At 41.3% G+C, this 5,126-nt stretch overlaps 1 long non-coding RNA gene across 2 annotated transcripts; it reads left to right on the top strand.

Annotated features, from left to right (window-relative positions):
* The first annotated feature begins 477 nt into the window (after nucleotides 1–477).
* Nucleotides 478–4,845, top strand: LOC149985428 (uncharacterized). Of its 2 annotated transcripts, XR_016482736.1 has the most exons (4): nucleotides 3,213–3,481; nucleotides 3,584–3,672; nucleotides 4,451–4,488; nucleotides 4,710–4,807. It is a non-coding gene; the product is annotated as an uncharacterized LOC149985428 (long non-coding RNA). The 2 variants fall into 2 exon arrangements; XR_016482740.1 differs by lacking the exons at nucleotides 3,213–3,481; nucleotides 4,451–4,488 and adding an exon at nucleotides 478–611 and having other exon boundaries at nucleotides 4,710–4,845.
* Nucleotides 4,846–5,126: the final 281 nt, after the last annotated feature.

Below are 5,126 nucleotides of genomic sequence, written 5' to 3'. Positions count from 1 at the left end.
AAAAGTGTAATCCTTTTTCGATTAAACTATACAAAATATATTCAGGCCACCAAATAATTGATTAAAACACACTGTTTTGCAATGAAGGTCTACAGTAGTCTCAGCAGCACTATGTAGGGTAGAACCATGGTGTAGCCAAAGGACAGCTAGATTCTGTTCTCCTCTAGGTACATTGACTTCAATACAAAACCTAGGAGGCCCCCTTCCATAGACTTACACAGTAATTATGAGAACTTCCAGAGGACGTCCTCAAACCTATCAGAGCTCTTGCAGCATGAACTGACATATTGTCCACCCAATCAAAGGATTGGAGAATGTATCTAGTACTGAAAGCATAAGCAATAGCTAGCTAACACTGCAGTGCTTCAAAGGTGGTGAGTAATTGACTCAAAGAGAGAGAAAGACAATAGTTGAACGGTTTTGAACAAATTAATTTCTTCCAAAATTAGGGAGAAGCAAGAGAGAGAGAAAGATCGAGAGAGATATTTCGTAGTCATTTTTTTTCTCACTTACTGAGCTAGCATCAAATGCAGCTAGCTAGTTTAGCCTACTCAATACTATGTTAGCTAGCTGGCTATGGCTGTCCAACACTGGAACTCTTCGAGGGCAAGGTAAGCTTTTGGTTTGAATAATTTATTGTCACCGGGGCCCACCGTTGTAACTGCTAAACTGCTTGCTGCTGACTGTACACTGTACTGCATGATTGTAGTGGGTTAACTAACGCGTTAGTTCTAGTAGCTATGTTGACTGTGATGTGACAATTATGTAGACTGTGTCTAGCGGTTAGCGGTGATAATATGAAGGTGTGACTTGAAAAGGTTTTTCAGCCTGGTCACAGACAGCTGATATGTTGTGCACTGATGTCCACAAGAGAAGACGAAATGTGAGAAGTGGAGAGCACGTAGATAGATGCGAGAATGAATTATATATACAATGAGCTTTTTGTATGTGGCTGCTATGAAAGTGAACTGTGTTTGCATGTGGCCAGGTGTGTATTCATTCCACCGATTCTGTTGAAAAACATTTATTAAATGGAAGCAAACGAAATGGGGATAAACATACCTGAATTTGTCCAATAGAAACTCTTGTTTGCAACTGTTGGACTAAATATAACACCCTAGATCAGCTAGATACAGACAAGAGTGTGCAAGTCGGTATTGAATGAGTCACTGTCTGTCACTTTGGGTGTGTTCATAAAGTCACTCTGGAGTGCCAGACTGCGCTCAGAGTGCTCTTTGGGCATTTGTACACACACACACACACACACACACACACACACACACACACACACACACACACACACACACACACACACACACACACAGAGAGAGAGAGGGATGGCTGCTCTCTCCGTCACAGCAGCTCAATTTTGTATCCCTCCACAGTTCAAACACAACACAGCAGGTCTATATTTAACACCTGTTTTTTCTGAATATGCTTAAAGGTCCAATACAGCTAGTTGTATCTCAATATCAAATCATTTCTGGGTAACAATTAAGTACCTTACTGTAAAATGGTCAAAACAAACAAAAATAGCTTCTTAGCAAAGAGCAATTTCCCAAGCAATAATTTTGCTAGGACTGTCTGGGAGTGGTCAGTGGTATAAAGTACTTAAGTAAAAATACTATAAGGTACTACTTAAGTATTTTTTTGGGGTGTCTGTACTTTACTATTTATATTTTTGTCTTTTACTTTACTACATTCCTAAAGAAAATAATGTACTTTTTACATCCAAAAGAATTAGTTACATTTTGAATACTTAGCAGGACAACAAAATTCCTGCTGCCTCTGATCTGGCAGACTCACTAAACACACATGCTTTGTTTGTAAATTATGTTTTAGTGTTGAAGTGTGCCCCTGGCTATCCGTAAAAGTATAGTCTGGTTTGCTACTGTCTGGTTTGCTTACAGTTTTTTTTTACAATCGCTAAGACACATTTCTCAATACTTGGGTCACTTTTTCAAAACTCTTCACACAGTTCACCTAACCAACTTTCAGAGTTAATTTCACATCCAAAATGTACTAAAACTACCAAAACACTTCATACATGTCTCAAATCAACGTACGTACTATGGTGCGAAAAGATCAAATCAGAACAACAGCAAAGGACCTTGTAAAGATGCTGAAGGAAACAGGTACAAAAGTGTCTATATCCACAGTAAAACAAGTCCTATATCGACATAACCTGAAAGGCCGCTCAGCAAGGAAGAAGCCACTGCTCCAAAACCGCCATAACATAGCCAGACTACGGTTTGCAACTGCACATGGGTCCAAAGACCATACTTTTTGGAGAAATGTTCTCTGGTCTGAGGAAACAAAAATAGAACTGTTTGGCCATAATGACCATCGTTATGTTTGGAGGAAAAAGGGGGAGGCTTGCAAGCCGAAGAACACCATCCCAACCGTGAAGCACGGGGTGGCAGCATCATGTTGTTGGGGTGCTTTGCCTCAGTAGGGACTGGTGCACTTCACAAAATAGATGGAATCATGAGGCAGGACAATTATGTGGATATATTGAAGCAACATCTCAAGACATCAGTCAGCTAAAGCTTGGTCGCAAAATGGGTCTTGCAAATGGAAAATGAACCAAGCATACTTCTAAAGTTGTGGCAAATGGCTTAAGGACAACAAAGTCAAGGTATTGGAGTGGCCATCACAAAGCTCTGACCTCAATCCTATAGAAAATGTGTGAACTGAAACAGCGTGTGCGAGCAAGGAGGCCTACAAACCTGACTCAGTTACACCAGACTGTCAGGAGGAATGGGACAAAATTCACCCAACTTATTTGGGGAAGCTTGTGGAAGGCTACCCAAAACGTTTGACCCAAGTTAATTAAACAATTTAAAGGCAATGCTACCAAATATTAATTGAGTGTATGTAAACTTCTGACCCACTGGGAATGTGATGAAAGAAATAAAAGCTGAAATAAATCATTCTCTCTACTATTGTTCTGACATTTCACATTCTTAAAATAAAGTGGTGATCCTAACTGACCTAAAACAGGACATTTTTACTAGGATTAAATGTCAGGAATTGTGAAAACTGAGTTTAAATGTATTTAGTTGAGGTGTATGTAAACGTCCGACTTCAACTGTATAAAACACAGGAACATAATGTTTTTGCCCGCACTGGGCCTTTAATGTTTGGTAGCATGCTCAGTTAGGACTGTGTTACCCAGAGGGTATATACTCGCTGATTCTTATTTCAACAGTACAGTAAAGTGCATTGACGGACACAGTCAGCGCTGAAGACTGTCTCTCAAAATCTTTTCAATGACGGGACATCTTTATTTGGAATTCATGCATCCTCGACAGTGTAATGGCATCCCCCATGCTCGGTGCAGGGTGCACCACGTCCACCTTAACCTTGTTACAGCCTTGTTACAACACTTGGTCAAACATCAACCATCTCGGCAGACCTGAGCTGTGCTCCCGGCCGAGTGGAATTCTAATTCTAGCTTGTTGCTGTTGTTTTTCACCAGGTTAATGCATATGAAGTCCCAGCTCACCATTTTTATCTCTCTTCTTCATTCTCTCTCTTTTACCCTTTACTCTCTTTTCCTCTTTCTCTGGCTCCCATGCAGGCACTCCACATAAAGCCCTTATGGGGAAGAGAGAACTAGAGGGATGGGACAGAGTAAGGAAAAGGAGGAGTATGGTATACAGGCCCTGGGTGAGTATAGAAGAATACTACTGAGGTATTTCAAAATGCTGGTTTTGAAATACTGAGAAAGTCTGTGGATTAAGGTTAGGAAGCCCTAGCCGGAGCCAGCTTGAGTTTGTCTACTTGTTCTATTTCTGGACTGGTGAAGTAGGGCCGACCCAACTAGCTGGTGTTAGCAGTTTGAGACCTTTATTATGGTAATATAATGGGTGGGACATTTATTGTGAAGCGGTATTCTGGCTCTTGGGAGAAGAGCAAAGGTTAATGGATAATGCTTGAGTCTTGAGTTGAGAGTGGAAGAAGGAGCCACACTTTATTATTTTTTTCCCCTTTTAAGTTGTGTAGCACTCTGATAATAAACATTGAGTCTAACAGTGAAGTCGCAGCTTTCCTGGTTTACATTATTATCATCAGCCTCACAGTAGTAAGCATGCCAAGCTCACAGATTCAGTGTTGTGCTGCACTGTGCACCCCTAAACTGCCAAAGTCCATTTGATATCAGTCATAAAGACATGTTGTCTTTTGTTTTTAGCACCAGAACTACTCAGATAGAATTTCATGACATTTGTATTACCTTGCTTTACTTATTTCCTGATTTGAACCAGATTTAACGTAACTCTATAGTGTCATATACAGTACATAGAGTATTCGAACTGGGAATATACCATTCAGATGACTTGCTGTCAATAGATATGAACCAAGGCCTCTTACCTGCTCTCTTTTCTCCTATCTCTCCTGTTTTTATATCTCCCTTTCACACATCTCATGTATGTATCTGAATGAACAGACTTCTGTGCCAATATCAAGTGGACCTACAGTATTTAGGTGGGTGTTCTCACTGTAGCCTAGCATTCTAAGAATCTGCATGCAGGTACTCTGAGACATTGCCATAGTGATGAGCCATGGTGATAACATTAGCAGAGCGTGGGAGAGCTGAGCCGCCAGGAGCGAGTGTTGTTTACCTGACCAGAGGGCAAGACAGGGAGTTGTCAACAACAGTATATGGTTTTGCCTCTCTCTCTCTCTCTCTCTCTTTCCCTCCACAGGTATTGCAGGGAAGTCAAGGACAATGAAGAGGCAGATATCAGAGGCATTCCTAGCATGCTGACTTCATGAGGTCTGCTGTAGCTACAGGTTAGTCAGTGCTGCAGCATGTTACGTGGACCGATGACAGACGGGAGGGGAGAGCCAGGGACTCAAAGGATTCAACCTTCAACCCTTCAACCCCAGCCAGACACTCACCCTGGCCAGGCACCAGAGAATCTCAATCTCTATCTCTGTCTCTCTCTTCTCTTTCTCTATTTTACTCAGGGCCTCTCTGCCCACAAAAATAGTTTATAACAGCAGTCTCAATTAATCTTTGGCTGTTGTTTCCCCCCTAACACATTTGAACATGACCCATTTATTCAGAAGTGTGAGTAAAGCTGGAGTGAGGACATTGTTTGACACTATTCTGATTCAAT

This window comes from Oncorhynchus mykiss, chromosome 1 (genome assembly GCF_057628025.1).
Source record: "Oncorhynchus mykiss isolate SJ-2025 chromosome 1, ASM5762802v1, whole genome shotgun sequence".
Taxonomy (NCBI): domain Eukaryota; kingdom Metazoa; phylum Chordata; class Actinopteri; order Salmoniformes; family Salmonidae; genus Oncorhynchus; species Oncorhynchus mykiss.
This window is presented reverse-complemented; position numbering and strand designations above follow the sequence as displayed.